General features: G+C 46.9%; 1 long non-coding RNA gene across 1 annotated transcript; it reads right to left on the bottom strand.

Moving 5' to 3' along the window:
• Positions 1–13800: 13800 nt before the first annotated feature.
• On the bottom strand, positions 13801–20628 carry LOC140677593 (uncharacterized). The gene is made up of 3 exons (XR_012049364.1): positions 20468–20628; positions 14532–14609; positions 13801–14426 (listed from the first exon to the last, which is right to left on the bottom strand). It is a non-coding gene; the product is annotated as an uncharacterized lncRNA (long non-coding RNA).
• Positions 20629–21591: the final 963 nt, after the last annotated feature.

The raw sequence follows: 21591 nt of genomic DNA, 5'->3' as shown, positions 1-21591 counted from the left end.
CCTTTTCTCCTCCAAACATATTGCTGGGTATTGTGACCAAACAGCTCCAAAAGGTCTTATCTTAGTAGTGGGGACAGCGTGGCGAAGTTGGGAGAGTGGCTGAGGGTTACTGGTTCAATCCCCACCTTCTACCATCCTAGTCACGTCCGATGTGTCCTTGAGCAAGACACTTCACCCTTGCTCCTGATGGGCCTGGAGTAGAGGGTGGGCTCATTGGGGCCCGGTTGCCGGTGGGGCGGGGGCGGTCTTCCCGTCCGGTTGCGGGGAGTCTCCAGGCCCCCCGGACGGGGCGTCCCGTCTTTCTGCCCGTGTGGGGTGTGGTCTCTCGCTTGCTTGGGGTCTGGCTGTCCCTTGCTTTTCTCGTGCCTTGTCCTCTGCCAGGTGCGTCTGTCTGTTTTTCCTGCTGGGGCTTCTGCCTTGGGCGTCCTTTGCCATGCCTGTATGATGTTTTGGCTGCAATTGGGAGCCTGTCTCGTTCAGAGGAGTTAGGACATTCACGTTGCCAGTGACCCAACTGGTCACAGATGAAACAGTTTTCACCCTGTCTTGGCCTTAAAGCACCATGTCCACCACCCGAGTCCAACCGTCTGGTCGCACGTCTGTTGAGGATTCTTTCCTCCACCTGCTGGGACTCAAAAGCAAGGTCACCCACTGCTGAATATACGCTAGCTGATCTTTGACCTTTTGGTTCTTTTAACTTTTCATCTTCAGCGATCTGTAATTTAAGTAGTTGTTTCCTTGTTACTCTACCACCGGCCTTGTTGTTTCCATCCTGCTCTGTCCAATTTTGCATGTGATGAATAAGATGTCCCTGCCATGTGTTGTTTTTTGCACCGTGTATATCAGGGTTAGCTTTGTCCAAAGTGTTTAGCCAAAGGTTCCCTCCCTGAGGTACAGGTGGGAAAGCAAAGTCAACAATGGCTTGCATGTCAGTGACGGCAACAGTCTTATATTGAAATTGGCCACTAATTTCAGGAAAAAGTGGATATGCATGTCCTTCTACCTTTTTGGAGCGTGTGTTGTATGCATGTGGGTCATGTGGTTGTTGGTCAATGTAGCCTTCCAGCGAGCCTTTAGCGGTTACAGGAGACCACAAAGTCTGCCTCTGTTGTGTATTATTCAAGAATGTCTGTTGTGCACGTGAGAGGTTGTTATCTACTGGGGGAGGGCATTTGGTTATGTCAACAAAATGGTCTGGCGTGTAAAGTGAGGAGTTTGGCGTTGACTCATGTATTATCTGCTGTCTACTTAGGTTAGGCATATTAAGGAGGTTTTCCGCTGGGAGGCTGTCATTTTGAGGCGTAGGCACCAGAGGTAGTTTACACTCAGGAGACAGCGTTAGTTTTGGAGGAGGATTCAATGTTAGAGGGGTTTTGTGAGCACTGCCCTCTCTTGGCACCGGAGAAGGGGGTGGACCAGAGAGCTTAGTTTCTGTTTCGACCACCAGGGCTCCTCCTGTGACTGTCAAAAGTGGGTATAAGAACGCTTCCGGCTTTCCGTCATAGGGCAGTGTCTTAGTCAAAGTCTGGGTGGGTCGTTTAAATAGACAAACTAAACTCTCTATCCATGAGTCATGGGGACACGCCTCGTTTTACCCATGTAGAACAGTACATTCAGTCCATTCAACAACTCATGTTTAATTACAGTAAACAAAATAAACCGGACAAGCACTGTTTTAACCATCTGGGAATCTACTCGGCACAGTCGTATCTCGACGTACTAATTTAGCCGCTACCAGAACAACAAGCCCGTCAGCGCTGATTTCAGTGAATTATATTTATATAGCGCTAGTAAGCGCTTTATACAGTGAAACCTATTATCTAAATTACATGTAAACCGGTGCGGGTGGCCGGGGGCTGGCCTTGCAGTGCTCTCCGGGAGTAGAGGGTGGGCTCATGGGGGCCCGGTTGCCGGTGGGGCGGGGACAGTCTTCCCGTCCGGTTGCGGGGAGTCTCCAGGCCCTTCGGACGGGGCGTCCCGCCTTTCTGCCCGTGTGGGGTGTGGTCTCTCGCTTGCTTGGGGTCTGGCTGTCCCTTGCTTTTCTCGTGCCTTGTCCTCTGCCGGGTGCGTCTGTCTGCGGCCTGCTGCTGGCCCTTGTGGGCGGCACGGTGGGCCGGGCTCTGGGGTTCCTGTCGCTGGCCGGCTTGGCTGCGTGGGGGCGGTGGTCCCTGGTTCCCAGGGCACCACACCTACTGTTTGTGGATTGGGCTCTCGGGGAAGATGGGGCCGTACTCTGGCTCCCACGCACACTGGGAGTCAAATATATTGTACATACAAATTCTTATATACACACATACATACATACATACATACACACATACATTGGTACCTACGCTCCCAAATACATATACAAATACAGTACATATTTACATACTCAAAGTTCGTACATCCACACGCACATTCATTATACAAACATACACATACTGTACATATACACTCACTGTACAAACACATATACACATTCTGTACATATACAAGTACATATGCATACACACACTCAAATACTCTCTGTCCAATCCCCCTCTTGTCCCCACAATTTCCCCCGCTGTCTTCTTTTTTCTCTCTCTCTCTATCCCCCCCTGCTCCGGCCCGGCTGCACCAAATGATAATATAAATACATTTAATATAGTCAAATACAAATAAGGCAACAAGAGAAGTATCCTACACTTCTCTTTTGTAAAGTAAATGTGTACAGCCGATATGGGCATCTACATCTACTATATGATTTGCCTGAGAAGCTGGACAGGACAAAAAAAAAAAAGTTTCAGCAAAGCCAAAGCCATGTCTCTTCCTCCACACCGTCCATATGACTGCGCCATTGACTTGATCTCAGGGTCCACCATACCCAAAGGTCGCCTATGTTCTGTTTCCGGTCCAGAGAGGACGGCCATGAAGGAATACCTCACAGCCTCATTAAGAGCGGGGCTGATCCGCCCCTCCTCATCACCAGCGGGTGCCGGATTCTTCTTTGTGGGCAAAAAGGATGGATCCTTGAGACCATGCATCGATTACAGTCCACTCAACGACATCACCATAAAGAACCGGTACCCCCTCCCTCTCATGACATCAGTATTTGACCAACTCCAACAAGCTAAGGTATTTACTAAACTCGATCTTCGTAATGCCTATCACCTGATCCGTATAAGGGAGAGGGATGAGTGGAAAACTGGATTTAATACTCCCAGTGGACACTATAAATATCGTGTCATGCCATTCGGACTCACCAACGCACCCGCTGTTTTTCAAACTATGATAAATGATGTACTCAGAGACTTCCTTGATCAATTTGTGTATGTATACCTAGATGACATTTTAATTTATTCACCAGACATTGATACCCACCAAGTGCATGTGACTAGGGTCCTTAAAAGACTATTGGATAACCAGCTATATGTCAAAGCAGAAAAGAGTGAGTTTCATGTTGACACTATTTCCTTCTTGGGTTTTATAGTAGCTCCGGGAAGGGTCCAGATGGACCCGGCTAAGCTTAGCGCAGTTACCGACTGGCCCACTCCTGATAGCCGCAAAAGGGTTCAGCAGTTCCTAGGGTTTGCTAATTTCTACAGGCGGTTTATAAGAGGTTTTAGCGCTATAGCGGCTCCTCTCTATGCCCTCACTTCCACTCAGGTACAATTCCGATGGACTCCAGAAGCTGAAAGGGCATTCCAGAACCTCAAACAGCGTTTCACTTCGGCTCCTATTCTCACCATGCCAGACCCGCAACGCCAGTTTGTGGTAGAGATGGATGCCTCCAACGAAGGAGTCGGAGCCGTCCCATCCCAACGATCAGAGAAGGATGGCAAGATGCATCCCTGTGCCTTCCTATCAAAACGTCTATCCAAAGCAGAGAGGAACTATAACGTCGGCAACAGTGAGTTGTTGGCGGTCAAACTCTCTCTTGAAGAGTGGAGGCACTGGCTTGAGGGGGCCGATCTTCCGTTCATTGTCTGGACAGACCATAAAAATCTAGAGTACATAAAGAAGGCTAAAAGACTCAATTCTCGCCAGGCCAGATGGGCACTCTTTTTTAACCGCTTCTCTTTCTCTCTCTCTTACAGGCGGGGGTCCCAAAACGTCAAGCCAGACATCCTGTCTTGACGCTTCGACCACGAGCTTCTTGCCAAGGAACCAGAAACTATCCTTCCATTGTCCCGTGTGGTTGGAGTGGTTACCTGGCAAATAGAAGATGAGGTGGAGCAGGCAAATGGTGGAACCCCGCCACCTAGTGGGGGCCCAGGTAATCACTTGTTTGTTCCGACTGGGTTGCGCCCACAGGTGATCCATTGGGCTCACACCTCCCTGCTTTCATGCCACCCGGGAGTTCGGAGAACGATGTTCGCCATCTCCCGGCGATTTTGGTGGCCATCCATGGAACCGGAGGTTTGGGAGTACGTGGAGGCATGTTCGGTCTGCGCTCGGAACAAGACATCATCCGGGTCTCGTATGGGTCTATTGCAGCCTACTCCCTCCAGACCGTGGTCCGACATCTCCATGGACTTCGTCACGGGGCTCCCAGTCTCTCAAGGTAACACCACCGTCCTAACAGTGATGGACCGTTTCACCAAAATGGTGAGATTCATTGCCTTGCCTAAGCTGCTCTCCGCCAAGGAGACGGCAGAAATCATGATGGACAATGTTTTCTAGATTCACGGCTTCCCAAAAGACATTGTCTCCGACCGGGGGCCCCAGTTTGTGTCACGGTTTTGGAGGGACCTCTGCAGACTCATCGAAGCTAAGGCCAGCCTGACCTCAGGCTATCACCCGGAGGCCAACGGCCAGACCGAACGCCTCAACCGGCAACTGGAAACCAACCTCCGGTGCCTGGTGTCCCAGAATCCCTCTACATGGAGCCTACTCAGTGGCCTAGTGGTTAGAGTGTCCGCCCTGAGATCGGTAGGTTGTAGGTTCAAACCCCGGCCGAGTCATACCAAAGACTATAAAAATGGGACCCATTACCTCCCTGCTTGGCACTCAGCATCAAGGGTTGGAATTGGGGGTTAAATCACCAAAATGATTCCCGGGCGCGGCCACCGCTGCTGCCCACTGCTCCCCTCACCTCCCAGGGGGTGATCAAGGGTGATGGGTCAAATGCAGAGAATAATCTCGCCACACCTAGTGTGTGTGTGACAATCATTGGTACTTTAACTTTAACTTTAAACACCTGGTCTGGGTCGAGTATGCACACAATTCACTACCTATATCTGCCACAGGGTTCTCTCCATTTAAAAGTGCTTATGGTTTCCAACCTCCAGTCTTTCCAGAAAATGAGCCGGAAGTATCGGTCCCTTCGGCACATGCCCTGGTCCGACGCTGCCGGCACATCTGGGCAGCAGCTCGTCAGGTGCTGGTCCGACAAAGAGACCGGATGAAGAGGACAGCGGATCGCAAGAGGAAACCCGCTCCTGCATATCAGCCAGGGCATAGAGTATGGCTCTGTACCAAAGACATTCGGCTCAAAGTACCTTCCAAGAAGCTAGCACCACGGTTCGTAGGTCCATACTCTATCACCAGAGTCATCGGACCCTCTGCTGTATGACTCCATCTGCCCCGGTCCCTGCATGTACACCCAACCTTCCACGTCAGCCGAGTGAAGTGAAGTGAAGTGAATTACATTTTATATAGCGCTTTTTCTCAAGTGACTCAAAGCGCTTTACATTGTGAAACCCAATATCTAAGTTACATTTAAACCAGTGTGGATGGCACACTGAGTGAAACCCGTCAAAGTAAGCCCGCTGGTTCCGGCCACCACGCCCCCTCCACCACCTGAGATGTTTGAGGGCGGTCCTGTTAACAAAGTGAAGAAGTTGTTAGCATTTCGCAACAGGGGCCGGGGCAGACAGTACCTGGTGGACTGGGAAGGGTACGGACCGGAGGAGAGACAGTGGGTGCCTTCTCGGCATATCGTGGACTCCACCCTCATTGAGGATTTCCATAGAGACCATCCCGGACAATCTGGGCTGTCAGGAGTCGGCCCTGGGAGGGGTAATGTCACACCGCGGTGAGGGAAGTCTTGTCTTGGTTTTTTTCTGTCTTGTGATTTGCATATTTTATTTTGAAAAGCAACTCTTTTTGTTTGTGTCACCAGTCTGACGTAATCCCTAATCCTTGATTGTTTCCACCTGTTTCCCATTACCCTCATGTTCCATATAAGCCCATGCCTCCCCTTGTTCTGTGCCAGATTGTCTCGAGCTTTCGTGCCCATGCCTTGCCTCGTCCCACGTCTACTTCCTTGTATCCAGAAATTCCCACGCTGTAATTTTGAGTTAACTTTTTCTCCTCCCTCAGAGCGACTTTTGTTATCTAGCCTTTTTTCAACCGCAGTGGTGAGTTATGATTTTTTCCTAATGATCTTCCTTCCTCAAAGTTTTTGAGTGTTTTTTTGTTTACATTTATTAGAATAAGATTAGAGTAGTAATTTTTATAGTCATTATTTTCTTCCTCCTGTTGGAGCGTTTTTTGTTAAAGTTTTTATAGTAGATACGGTGCTAATTATAGTTTGTCTTTATTTTCGTAATTCCTCCTTTTGGAGTGATTTTCGTTTTTTCCCTTTTTGGAACCTTTTTTCGCTGTCTGTTTTTGTGACTCATAGTAATTGAAAATACTCTGCTGTGGACGTTTAAGAGTTTTCAAAATAAAAGCTTTTATTAGAATCCAATCTCTGCATCTGAGTCCCTTCCTTCGTCCAAGCCTGACAGTCTAAGCCTGGGCCCCTGGAGAGGGGGTACAGACTGAGGCCAAGGGAGAAGAAAACCTCATAGCCATAGCACACACTAACATGTGTGTAAGAGGGAAACATTAAAGAACACAAAGGACATTACAGACATTAAAAGAGCAGAGCTGATGCAACCAGCCACTTCTACACACAGCCACAAAACTAAAACAACAACAACAAAACCAAACACACACACTGTGGTGGCCTCTGCGGTTTTCCACGCCATCGTCTGCTGAGGTGGGGGGAGCTTGGCCAGAGACAGGAGCAGAGCCAACAAAGCAACCTTGGCCGCCCACCAACTCTCAGCCAGTGTCCATTCCGGATGTATGAGCGAGGATCCGTCTAAGGAGACCGAGGTGTCCGATACCTGCTCATTCAGCCAAGACACTGTGAAGCCTGACCATACCGACGCTCAGCACCAGCTCCGCAGCCCTGTCTCTTCATCCACATCTCCTCCAGTCTCTCCAAACGGACTCTGGTGGTGTGGCAGAGACCCAGCAGCTGGTCTCCATGGCCAAAAGGCTCCCGGGAGGCAGATCCAGAAGTTCACAAAAACAAAAAAGCATCGCAGAAGTCACGAAAGTGCCACCCCTTGTCAGACAGTCCCTGAGGGTCCCGAACCAAAAGGCAAAAAAACCCACATGAAAACAAGAGGGAAACATCAGGAACCCAAAAGGATGAAACAAGAGCACAGAGCTCCTGCCAACAGCAGCCACTACAGTGGCGCCATCTTGTGGGGGAAAAAGTACTCGAACTGTGTGGACGCCGTCAGCTCCACATTCCCTGTAAGTCTTTTGCATTTTGTTTTGTTGCGTCATAGCCTGTTTAGTCAGAGCCCTTCCCCGTTGCTCTCGCCTTTTGTTCCTTTTATTAATAAATTCCCCTTTGTTACCACAAAGGAGAATTTCAGCCGTCGCCCATGACACACCACTCACCCACGCATGACAAGTAGGAGCGTAACACGGAGAAGGATGGTCTGTAGTCACCAGTGAACAGAGTGTCTCAAAGGGCTGCACAAGCCACAACGACATCCTCGGCTAAGATCCCACATCAGGGCAAGAAAAAACTCAACCCAATGGGATAACAATGAGAAACAATTTTCCCTCCCTAACGAGGACGGACGCCGCCATCTTCGCATAGGAGTCTTCTGCTGTGTGGGTCTCAGTCCATTTGGTACCAATTATCTCTCCGGCAACATACTGCCATACTTGAGTAATTGAGCAATGACTTTAACTATTTTTAATCACCTGAGTGAAGTGAAGTAATTATACAAGTGGTCCAACATTCATAATGCCCTCTCATTGCATGCACCACACTGAGGAGCTCCTTCACGGTTACGTCCACAGTGCAGGACAGGTTCGGTGGCCACGGATGAAGCGCTGGCTGTCCAAAGTCGGGACCCAGGGTGGACCACTCATCTGTGCTTCGGTTGGGGACATCTCTGCGCTGCTGACCTGTCTCCGCTCGGGATGGTCTCCTGCTGGCCCCACTATGGACTGGACTCTTATGTTAGAGATGCTACCTCAGTAGAAACATTTAAGTCCCATCTCAAAACTCACTTGTATACTCTAGCCTTTGAATAGCCCCCCTTTTTTAGACCAGTTGATCTGCCGTTTCTTTTCTTTTCTCCTCTGCTCCCCCCTATCCCTTGTGGAGGGGAAGACACACAGATCCGGTGGCCATGGATGGGGTGCTGGCTGTCCGGGGTCGGGACCCGGGGTGGACCGCTCGCCTGTATATTGGTTGGGAACATCTCTGCGCTGCTGACCCGTCTCCGCTCGGGATGGTTTCCTGCTGACCCCACTGTGGACTGGACTCTTACTGTTATGCTGGATCCACTATGGACTGGACTCTCACAATATTATGTTAGACCCACTCGACATCCATTGCATTCGGTCTCCCTAGAGGGGGGGGATTACCCACATATGCGGTCCTCTCCAAGGTTTCTCATAGTCATTCACATCGACGTCCCACTGGGGTGAGTTTTTCCTTGCCCTTATGTGGGCTATACCGAGGATGTCGTTGTGGCTTGTGCAGCCCTTTGAGACACTTGTGATTTAGGGCTATATAAATAAACATTGATTGATTGATTGATTGATTGATTGATCTTCGTCCCTTTCTGTTTTCCCTCTTTCTCCTTGTCCCGCCCCTCCTCTCCTGTCATTCGCCAGTCCACCAGCCTGCAAGTCATTGATTGGCCGAGCGAATATAAAGTTTTACTGCTAGTCCAAATATCAAACAACGTCATTACAATCATACATAAATGATGATGGAAACACAAAGGCCGATCTTTACTGTGAATCTAGCAATAAATCAATAAATCTATACTTACGTTCGTGTTCCAGCAAAGAAAGTCCACAAATGATCGATCTTGGCTCATGCGCGAACACACCAGTAGGCGCGTCCACGTCCGCGGGTGCAGACATTGGTTGCTCAGTATCCGTGTAGGCGGGGCCTATACTCTAGGCGGCGCGCGCCGGTTTAGTTTGCCGCGTCCGCGTACGCGAATCAGACACGGGTCCGCTCAGGATCCGCTGTCTGACCGTACAATTTTCAGAGGCGGAGCGGATCCTCTCGGCGGAGCCAAAACGAATGTGACAGTAACGCGGGTTGGGCGACTTGAAGGCGGATCCGCATAGGAGTCTTCTGCTGTGTGGGTCTTAGTCCATTTGGTACCAATTTTCTCTCCGGCAACATACTGCCATACTTGAGTAATTGAGCCATGACATTAACTATTTTTAATCACCTGAGTGAGGTGAAGTAATTATACAAGTGGTCCAACATTCATAATGCCCTCTCATTGCATGCACCACACTGAGGAGCTCCTTCACGGTTACGTCCACAGTGCAGGACAGGTTTGGTGGCCACGGATGAAGCGCTGGCTGTCCAAAGTCGGGACCCAGGGTGGACCACTCATCTGTGCTTCGGTTGGGGACATCTCTGCGCTGCTGACCTGTCTCCGCTCGGGATGGTCTCCTGCTGGCCCCACTATGGACTGGACTCTTATGTTAGAGCCACTATGGACTGGACTCTTATGTTAGATCCACTATGGACTAGACTCTCACAATATTATGCTAGATCCACTCGACGTCCATTGCACTGGTCGCCTAGGGGGGGGGGAGTTTTTCCTTGCCCTGATGTGGGATCTTAGGCGAGGATGTCGTTGTGGCTTGTGCAGCCCTTTGAGACACTCTGTTCACTGGTGACTACAGACCATCCTTCTCCATGTTACGCTCCTACTTGTCATGCGTGGGTGAGTGGTGTGTCATGGGCGACGGCTGAAATTCTCCTTTGTGGTAACAAAGGGGAATTTATTAATAAAAGGAACAAAAGACGAGAGCAACAGGGGAAGTGCTCTGACTAAACAGGCTATGACGCAACAAAACAAAATGCAAAAGACTTACAGGGAATGTGGAGCTGACGGCGTCCACACAGTTCGAGTACTTTTTTCCCCACAAGATGGCGCCACTGTAGTGGCTGCTGTTGGCAGGAGCTCTGTGCTCTTGTTTCATCCTTTTGTGTTCCTGATGTTTCCCTCTTGTTTTCATGTGTTTTTTTTGCCTTTTGGTTCGGGACCCTTTGGGACTGTGTGACAAGGGGTGGCACTTTCGTGACTTCTGCGGTGCTTTTTTGTTTTTGTGAACTTCTGGATCTGCCTCCCGGGAGCCTTTTGGCCATGGAGACCAGCTGCTGGGTCTCTGCCACACCAGCAGGGCCGGCCCGTGGCATAGGCCGTATAGGCAAATGCTAAGGGCGCCGTCCATCAGGGGGCGCCACGCCAGTGCCACAAATGTTGGAGAAAAAAAAAGAAAAGAAAAAGTTGGTACTATTATTTCTAAATACAAAAAATAATCCCACGTTAATTAAAATGCAAAGTAAAGCCTATTTGATAGAAATATTATTTGTTACAACATTACGCCCCCTCCCCCCCCTGTCCCCCCGCACGGTGCGCCCCCTCCCTTCCCGTATCATGACTCTTTTTGGACGTCACCACATCAAAAAATCAACACAAGATGTCAAAACGGCCAAAACTGTCAGGTGCCCAGGGAAGAAAAAAGAGAAAAGAAGAGGAGGAGAAACGAGAAAAGACAGAGGTAGCAGGTAGGTGAGCCGAACATGAAATTATTTGTCTGTTACAGAATGTGATAGTAACCCGGCTTTTTAGCATTAAGCTAATGTTACATGATTCGGCAATTGCTAATCAATAAATAGCTAGTTCTGTTTTAACGTCGGGTTAATATTGTGGAGGGGGCTAAATTGTTATGGAAAATATAATAATGTAACGTTAGGTAATTACAGTACTCCCACCTTACATTCCTCAGGGACATTTGTATTAGATCTTTTAAGCAGGTGTTTTTTGTTTACATTATTGCCTTCTGGTTAGCTAATGTTTGCCCTGCAGGTAATAGTCACTTTTCCACCCCTTTATATATTAGGTATAGTTGTAAGTAAAAAAAAAAAAAAGGTCAAAGACAAAGCTATTCGGTTTCTTGTGAGTATATACACTTCACTGCCGATGTGGGGGGACGCCACCTAAAATCTTGCCTAGGGCGCCAGATTGGTTAGGGCCGGGCCTGGTCAAGGAGATGGACCTTTTGCCATCAAAACCCTACTGGGGTGGATTGTTGGTGGCATTGATAAACTCTGTGAAGGTAACAATGATTCTGTCTCCGTGAACCGATTGTCTGCGGAGTCATTGGAGCTGCTACTGAAGAGGCAGTACGAGCATGACTTCAATGAAAAGGATGCAGAGGAATAAATGGAAATGTCAAGAGAGGAGGCAAGATTCATTAAAATGATGGAGCAATCTGTGAAGTTGCAGGATGGACGCTACAGTTTAAAGCTGCCATTCAAAACCAATGAGGTGTACTTACCAAACAATCGCAGTGTCGCTTTAAAGCGTCTCACTTCTGTGAAACGAAAAATGGAAAGAAATGAGACATTTCATCAGGAATGTGTAACAGGTACTTTAGCTGGTATAGTAGAAGTTCTCAATATTGGGCTAATCAGAAGTCTAGATTACGACTCGGAGAAAGTAGGACAGACACAATGAAATGCTTTAAATGATACTGGTGTTATTTAAATATGTACAGTGCAACAAATAGTGGACAGACATTGATACGAATGGCCATTAAAAACAAAAGAAAAATACAGAAAGGAACCTCAACAAACAATGTTGGTTTAGTTCATTGATTAAGAGTTCAGGTAGGATCAAAAGTTCTTAAATTTCATAGAGGTCATATGAGACTGATCGCAGTCCATGTGTGCATTCACAGTTCATACGGCCACACGGGTTGGGGTTGTGGATATGGCAGTTTGAAGTGAGAGTTCAGTTTATGGGCAGGGTGTGTATGAGGTAGTGCGAAGGGCCACAGAGTAATGAGGTGCAAGGCAAAGAGTTCGGCTATATATACAGGTAAAAGCCAGTAAATTAGAATATTTTGAAAAACTTGATTTATTTCAGTAATTGCATTCAAAAGGTGTAACTTGTACATTATATTTATTCATTGCACACAGACTGATGCATTCAAATGTTTATTTCATTTCATGTTGATGATTTGAAGTGGCAACAAATGAAAATCCAAAATTCCGTGTGTCACAAAATTAGAATATTACTTAAGGCTAATACAAAAAAGGGATTTTTAGAAATGTTGGCCAACTGAAAAGTATGAAAATGAAAAATATGAGCATGTACAATACTCAATACTTGGTTGGAGCTCCTTTTGCCTCAATTACTGCGTTAATGCGGCGTGGCGTGGAGTCGATGAGTTTCTGGCACTGCTCAGGTGTTATGAGAGCCCAGGTTGCTCTGATAGTGGCCTTCAACTCTTCTGCGTTTTTGGGTCTGGCATTCTGCATCTTCCTTTTCACAATACCCCACAGATTTTCTATGGGGCTAAGGTCAGGGGAGTTGGCGGGCCAATTTAGAACAGAAATACCATGGTCCGTAAACCAGGCACGGGTAGATTTTGCGCTGTGTGCAGGCGCCAAGTCCTGTTGGAACTTGAAATCTCCATCTCCATAGAGCAGGTCAGCAGCAGGAAGCATGAAGTGCTCTAAAACTTGCTGGTAGACGGCTGCGTTGACCCTGGATCTCGGGAAACAGAGTGGACCGACACCAGCAGATGACATGGCACCCCAAACCATCACTGATGGTGGAAACTTTACACTAGACTTCAGGCAACGTGGATCCTGTGCCTCTCCTGTCTTCCTCCAGACTCTGGGACCTCGATTTCCAAAGGAAATGCAAAATTTGCATGGTTGGGTGATGGTTTGGGGTGCCATGTCATCTGCTGAGACTACATAAGGGACTTCCTAACGGACCGACCCCAGAATGTGAGACTTGGCCCGCACCTCTCATCCTCCCGCACGCTGAGCATCGGCTCCCCACAGGGCTGTGTGCTGAGCCCCCTCCTCTACTGCCTTTACACCCATGACTGCAGTCCGGCCCACAGTGACAACCTTACCGTCAAGTTCGCCGACGATACCACAGTGGTCGGGCTCATCTCCAGGGGTGACGAGGCTGCCTACAGAGAGGAGGTCCTGAAGCTGACGGCCTGGTCTTCGGAGAACAACCTCGCTCTCAACACCAGCAAGACCAGAGAGATCATCGTCGACTTCAGGAGGAGCAGCACCGACCCTGCCCCCCTCTACATCAACGGTTCATTGCATTCGGTCTCCCCGGGGGTGGGGGGGTCACCCACATATGCGGTCCTCTCCAAGGTTTCTTATAGTCATTCACATCGACGTCCCACTGGGGTTGTGAGTTTTTCCTTGCCCTGATGTGGGCTCTGTACCGCGGATGTCGTTGTGGCTTGTGCAGCCCTTTGAGACACTTGTGATTTAAGGCTATATAAATAAACATTAAAACATTGATAGACGTCTCAATATTGAATGTAGGTGTTTTCATGTTGAATGTAGATGTTTCGTTGTTAAAAATAGATGTCTTTTTAATATTAAATGTAGATGTTTCAAGGTCACATGTCGATGTTCAAATATCAAATGTTAATGTTTTAATATTAAATGTTGATGTTTTAAAATAAACAGAGATGTTTCAATGTGTAATAGGAGGAAATAAAAGCAAGATATTGCAAGTTTGATGTTGAGTTCATTTTTATTTATTAATTGATTGAAAATAAAACCTAATAAGGAACAGATGATTATATTTTTTCCAAAGAAGGAAACACATTTACATTCTTTTCACCAATAAGCTTTTAACTAAAGTGTGGCTTTATTCCTCCTCTGTCTTTTAATGAACATGTCATAAAAATAACATCCTTTCCAATCCATCAAGGTAGCTATTTAGCACCTTCTTCAATCGGCCACTTCCCCGCCACACCGCCCCCCAGTGGTTAGTAATGTAATGGCAGCAAAAGAAGTAGAACAGGAAGATGATATCAGAAATAAATGTCAAACTAATATCGCAACAGGCGAGCGCTAGCTGGATGACGTTGTCAATAGCCATGCACAGCCCATGGGGTGTGCGTCAAACTGACCACTTTAATCACGACTACTCTACCAATGATCTTCACAATAATTTCGTGGTCATCATATGAGCCTGGGTGATTTAGTTTAACCAGGAGGATAGCGTCTTTATCCAAAGCAACAATCTTGAGATTTTGACCACCTGACCCGTCGCCTGATTCCAACGGCCCATCGCCTGATTCCAACGGCCAGTACTCTTTTTCCTCCGGCCAGGGCTGACCGTTGGCTCCTGTTTGAATGGAATGTTGTCAATCATTGAGTGTGTACTGGTGTACTTCATGTATTGCAGTACAGTGTGTACAATTCTAGTCTTGTTGAGTGTTGGATGACCTACCAACAAGCAGAAGCAGAAAGATGAAAATCTTGATCATGGTTGTGTTGGTGGCCTGTGATGACCAAGATGAAGTACTTCCTGTAAGACAGTGAAAAGTATGGGTGTCAAAAAAAATACATTGATTCTTCAAATTAATTCAGAAGTACTTTATTAATCCCCTGGGGGAAATTTAGTTTTTTGAATTTTTTTTATTTTTTCAGATTCAGAATCCATCCATCCATCCATCTTCTTCCGCTTATCCGAGGTCGGGTCGCGGGGGCAGCAGCCTAAGCAGGGAAGCCCAGACTTCCCTCTCCCCAGCCACTTCGTCCAGCTCCTCCCGGGGGATCCCGAGGCGTTCCCAGGCCAGCCGGGAGACATAGTCTTCCCAACGTGTCCTGGGTCTTCCCCGTGGCCTCCTACCGGTCGGACGTGCCCTAAACACCTCCCGAGGGAGGCGATTGGGTGGCATCCTGACCAGATGCCCGAACCACCTCATCTGGCTCCTCTCGATGTGGAGGTGCAGCGGCTTTACTTTGAGCTCCCCCCGGATGACAGAGCTTCTCACCCTATCTCTAAGGGAGAGCCCTGCCACCCGGCGGAGGAAACTCATTTCGGCCGCTTGTACCCGTGATCTTGTCCTTTCGGTCATAACCCAAAGCTCATGACCATAGGTGAGGATGGGAACGTAGATCGACCGGTAAATTGAGAGCTTTGCCTTCCGGCTCAGCTCCTTCTTCACCACAACGGATCGATACAGCGTCCGCATTACTGAAGACGCCGCACCGATCCGCCTGTCGATCTCACGATCCACTCTTCCCTCACTCGTGAACAAGACTCCGAGGTACTTGAACTCCTCCACTTGGGGCAGGGTCTCCTCCCCAACCCGAAGATGGCATTCCACCCTTTTCCGGGCGAGAACCATGGACTCGGACTCGGAGGTGCTGATTCTCATCCCAGTCGCTTCACACTCGGCTGCGAACCGATCCAGCGAGAGCTGGAGATCCTGGCCAGATGAAGCCATCAGGACCACATCATCTGCAAAAAGCAGAGACCTAATCCTGTGGCCACCAAACCAGATCCCCTCAACGCCTTGACTGCGCCTAGAAATTATGTCCATAAAAGTTATGAACAGAATGGGTGACAAAGGGCAGCCGATTCTTATTTGTAACGCTTTTTAAATTGTATCTTTCAATCTGTTCTGTGCAGCCAACAAACCATATTGTTGATGTAGATCAGGGGTCCCCAAAATCCGGCCCGCAGGAAGCCCCAAGTTGAAAATAAAATGTTTGTGTTTTTAAGTCTTGGGGCTACAGATGTCAACTAGCAACTATGCTACAATCGTTTAATCTGTAAATCAGATTGTTCATCAAAGTGCACTGTCCTGGATAACAAAAACTTCTAAATACCCCCCCCCGCATTTTCACTTAAAGGTATAGGAAATAAAGTTCCACAGGAACTATTTTAGATAGAGGTAGGACTCTGTAAAGTTCCTCAGGAAGCTTAAAGGGGCGGTGCTGTGCTGTCTAACGCTGATTGGTTGAACGCAGTTTTGGATATTTTAGCTGCCTTGTTGACTTCTTATTTCTTGTGTATTTCTATTCCAACATACTTGATTGACAAAGGAGCGAGAGAACGATAAGAACCTTTGACTTGGAGGAACTTTTGCGGGGCATCTTTGTCTCGAACTACATTGCAGCGTCTTTACTCAGCCGTAGTCTAGTTTGGGATTAAATGCTGTTAATGTTTACAAACTCCATTTTGGTAGGCAAAGCTACGAGACGTGGGCAGACTCTTTCCAACGCATTTACAGACAGTTAGTCTGTATTCAACCTGTCATGTGGTGTGGCCCAGGGTTCTGTTCTGAGGCCTAATTTATTTTTGTCGAATCTGATGCCGCTTGGTAGGTTGATCAGTAGTGTCAAAAATGTCATGTCTGTGTAATCATGTTTTGTTTTTAGTTATTGGATTCTTTAGTTTCTGGCTTTTCACTCCCTTGTCTTGTTTCCATGGTTACCCATTAGTTTCACCTGTTCCACGTTTGGACTCATTGTGCACTCTTGTTTGTCACCATAGCAACCCATTAGTTTTCACCTGCCCTCCCGACTCACGCACCTGTCTTTAATCATGTCACTATTATTTAAAGCCATTGTTGCCAGGAAGTCTCCCTGGCGACATTCATACCCCTGACTTTCTGCTTCTCATTCTGTTTACCTCTGCGCACTTCATGCCATGTCAAGTAAGTTTTTTCTATTCATGCCACAGTTAGCGACTTTTGTTCATGTATATAGTTTTTTGCCCACGTGCAAGTCTTTTTGTTTCGTTAGTCAAGTTTGTACTTCCGCCTTGAGCGCGCTTTTTGTTCCTTTGTTAGTGTAAAATAAATAATGTCTTCACCTTCACGCCATGTCTGGTCCAAATGTTCATTTGCACCACGGGAGAACAAACCACGCCATAGTCCAAGTCTTGACAAAAAATGTTTCTTATCATTTCTATGCAGATGATATTCAACTGTTATGCTCCTTCAATGATTCAGAGTTTCACTATTTTTCTGAGTTCTTGGGATGCGTATCCTGTATCAAAAACTGATTGTCCTCAAATTTCCTCCAGATAAATTCTAACAAAACGGAAACTCTGATAATTGCTCCCGATAAAAAGATCCCCCTGATCAAGAACTCCCTTGGTGCTCTGGGTGCATCTGTTCAAAAGCAGCCTCAGAAACCTTGGGGTTGTGCCGGATCAGTCCAAGTCACTGTCGTCGACTGACCAAAAAACTGTTTTTATCACCTCAGAAATATTTCTCAAGTGAGAAATTTGCTGTCAAAATTGGATCTGGAAATGGTCATTCATGCGTTCATTTCGTCTCGCCTTGACTATTGCAATTCTCTCATCACTCTTCTTAACAAGTCAACGCTAAAGAGACTTCAGACCGGTGCACCCAGAACAGTCCATATCACCCCCATTTGATCCAGTCTTTATTGGCTTACCGTCAAATTCCGCATTGAATTTAAGATTTTAGTGCATGGTGCCCTCAGTACATCACTGACTTGATATGCCCCTACTCTTCAGGGTCTTCAGGCCAGGGTCTTCTAAAGATTCCAAAAACACATTTTAAAACCCGTGGAGATCTGGCATTCCAGGCTATAGCTCCCACACTCTGGAACAACTTTGTGTCAACTGTGTCAACTTTAAGAAACATTTGAAATCTTCAATTTTTAGTAAAGCTTTTAGTTAAAGCACTTTTTAACTGTCATTTTTAGTCCACTTTTTATGATGTTGCCCCTGTTGGTTTTATTGAATTGTTGTTTTACTTCACCTATGTTTTGTACAGCGCTTTGTGATATTATCTGTGAAAAGCGCTTTATAAATACAATTTACTTACTTTCTTACTTATTCAGCCGGACTTAAAAGCGGCGACTCAAAACAAGCGAGTCCGTGCAAGAATCGGCGACAACCAGCGAGTTTTACGAACAGGATACACGGACGAAACAAATGAGTGAAATGCTGAAGAAACTTTGTAAGAAGATGGAACAAAGCGGCAGTGGATCGGACCTAATTAGTGAAACTGTACAAACAACTCCGGTGACCGAAGCAATAAAAGGACGCAGCGACCTCGTTGTTTGGGGATACCGTATTTTCCGCACTATTAGCCGCACCTAAAAACCACAAATTTACTCAAAAGCTGACAGTGCGGCTTTTAACCCGGTGCGCTTTATATATGGATTAATATTAAGATTCATTTTCATAAAGTTTCGGTCTCGCAACTACGGTAAACAGCCGCCATCTTTTTTCCCCGTAGAAGAGGAAGTGCTTCTTCTTCTACGCAAGCAACCGCCAAGGTAAGCACCCGCCCCCATAGAACAGGAAGCGCTTCTTCTTCTACTGTAAGCAACCACCCGCCCGCGTAGAAGAAGAAAAAGCGCGCGGATATTACCGTACGTTTCATTTCCTTTGTGTGTTTACATCTGTAAAGACCACAAAATGGCTCCTACTAAGCGACAGGGATCCGGTTCATGAAAAGACGCAATCTCTCCATCCGCACACGGATTACTATTTCACAGCAACTGCCTAAAGACTTTCAAGAAAAGCTGGCTACTTTCCGTGCATATTGTAAAAACAAGATAGCTGAAAAAAAGATCCGGCCAGAGAACATTATCAACATGGACGAGGTTCCACTGACTTTTGATATTCCTGTGAACCGCACTGTGGATACAACGGGAGCACGTATGGTGAATATTCGCACCACAGGGAATGAGAAGTCATCCTTCACTGTGGTTCTAGCTTGCCATGCTAATGGCCAGAAACTTCCACCGATGGTGATATTCAAAAGGAAGACCTTGCCAAAAGAGACCTTTCCAGCCGGCGTCATCATAAAAGCTAACTCGAAGGGATGGATGAAGAAAAGATGAGCGAGTGGTTAAGGTAAGTTTAAGTTTACGCGAAGAGGCCGGGTGGCTTTTTTCACGCAGCTCCGTCCATGTTGATATACGACTCCATGCGCGCCCACATCACGCTGGTTTTAATATATTATTAAAGTTTGACTGACCTATTTGACTGTTTTTTTGACATTCCTTTAGCGCAGTTAGATGCGGCTTATAACACGGGGCGGCTTATAGGTGGACAAAGTTTTGAAATATGCCGTTCATTGAAGGCGCGGCTTATAACCCAGGGCGCCTTATGGTGCGGAAAATACGGTAAATGAGGAACAGAGGAGGAGGTAAACGAGTAGTACAAAGGTAAATCATATGTATCAAGCACTTAGGCATGGAGACTCTTTCTACAAACATTTGTGAAAGAATGGGCCGCGCTCAGTGATTTCCAGCGTGGAACTGTCATAGGATGCCACCTGTGCAACAAATCCAGCCGTGAAATTTTTTCACTCCTAAATATTCCAAAGTCAACTTTATTGTAAGAAAAGTGAAGCGTTTGGGAACAACAGCAACTCAGCCACCAAGTGGTAGGCCACGTATACTGACAGAGAGGTCAACATAGTGCAAAGACTTTCTGCACAGTCAGTTGCTACAGAGCTCCAAACTTCATGTGACCTTCCAATTAGCCCACGTACAGTACGCAGAGAGCTTCATGGAATGGGTTTCCAAGGCCAAGAATCATCAAGTCCAATGCAAAGCGTGGGATGCAGTGGTGTAAAGCACGACACCACTTGACTCTAGACCAGTGGAGATGCCTTCTCTGGAGTGATGAATCGAGCTTTTCCATCTGGCAATCTGATGGACCAGTCTGGGTTTGGAGGTTGCCAGGAGAACACTACATTTCAGAATGCATTGTGCCGAGTGTGACAAATTATGGTGTGGGGTTGTTTTTCAGGAGTTGGGCTTGGCCCCTTAGTTCCAGTGAAAGGAACTTTGAATGCTCCAGGATACCAAAACATTTTGGACAATGCCATGCTCCCAACCTGGTGGGAACAGTTTGGAGCGGGCCCCTTCCTCTTCCAAAATGACTGTGCACCAGTGCACAAAGCAAGGTCTATAAAAACATGGATGACCGAGTCTGGTGTGGATGCACAGAGTCCTGACCTGAACCCGATAGAACACCTTTGGGATGAATTAGAACGGATTACCTGCGGGAGCTTCAATCGCTGTACTGGCTTGTCACATGCAACGGTGGAAACACGTCGGCGGTTTAGAACTTTCTGACGGTCGGACTGTCGGAGACTGTGGACAAAAGCCTGACTTTTTTTTAATGTAAAATTCAGCCGACAAATCTGATCTCATAGTTCTTATGTACATGGCATCAAAGTGGAAACATCATGTGCCACTGAACTGAAATGCGGTGGAAACACAAACCACACAGGTCTACAGTAAACTAAAGGTTCCAGGAACCTAGCGTACCTAAACTTTTGATGGACAAGGGCTGATTTCCAAGAGTATCATGGTCCTTTGTACCTACACTTTGACACACATTTTTACGTTAGAATGTGAGATGAAGAAAAGACTCACCGGACAGAAAAAAGTCGGCTGTTGTGGACTGGACTGGAGCTTGCCTTGACTCTTAATGTCCTGGTCTCTGTACTCGTCTTCATAAAGAGTCTGGCATCAGGACTTGTCCCGCCTTCCTTAGGTAAGGAGAAGAAAAGACAGGTTAGGTCACATCATTTCAATTCTACTGAAGGATCAACTTGTTTTGCGACTGTTCGTTTGTTTTATATGACTACATTGACAAAGTATTTTGTTTTGCCTCTTGGCAGTAAACGCACTGCCAGAGTGGAGATGCTGAAAATGATTACGTGCGTAATTAAACATCAGACCAAAGGAAGACGATGTTTGTGAGAAAGGACGATGGAGACAACCGACACCCGCCAATTAGTTTGCGACACACTTGAACAATTCCTTTGAGATTATTAATGTCCTTGAGCGAACCATGAGACCGGGGAGGAAGACAACCCCAAATCTGTGCAAGTACAGTAACACATGATCCTGTTGATTTTGTCAAGTCGAACACGAGACGGTTTTGTCAAACATTAAAACGTGGGCGAGCCTTCTTTGACACGGCTCGCTTCAAATGGCAACATTTGAGGGCAAAGCCCGGGCACACGTCTGCAGGGAAATACAGATCTCAGTTCTTTACCACATATATTCAACGTTTACGGACGTTTTGATTTATTTTTACTGAGCAAAGTACCACGTCAACATCCTGCCAAGTGACTTTGGAAATGTTGCTTTCCCCCAGATTACCAGTGAATTCCAGGACTTCTCTGCTAAACTCCCGTGTCAGGAAAGGACAATAAAACAGGTTGTTGTCCGACGCATGGAAAGGAACATTCAATCCACTCAAAATAATTACTTAATTACCGTTTGTTCCTCAAATAGTTAATTGCCGTTCCTCCCACGTCATCAGGGCGTTCACGTTTGAATAATTGACTTGCAGCCATTAACAATTCCAACAAACACCCACTTCATTCTTTTGCTTTTATTGACTTCATTAAAGATCGACTAGCGTAATAATTGGGAGCGTTTGCCGCATCTGCCTCACGCCGCTGCTGGCAAACGTTCCCAACGAAAACGTTTCTACATTGATAAAACAAATAAGACAGTTACAGCTATTTTGTCCACTAGCGACGCTG

This window comes from Nerophis lumbriciformis, linkage group LG37 (assembly GCF_033978685.3).
Source record: "Nerophis lumbriciformis linkage group LG37, RoL_Nlum_v2.1, whole genome shotgun sequence".
Lineage (NCBI taxonomy): Eukaryota > Metazoa > Chordata > Actinopteri > Syngnathiformes > Syngnathidae > Nerophis > Nerophis lumbriciformis.
The sequence above is the reverse complement of the archived record's forward strand: the minus strand, read 5'-3'. Positions and strand labels throughout refer to the sequence as shown.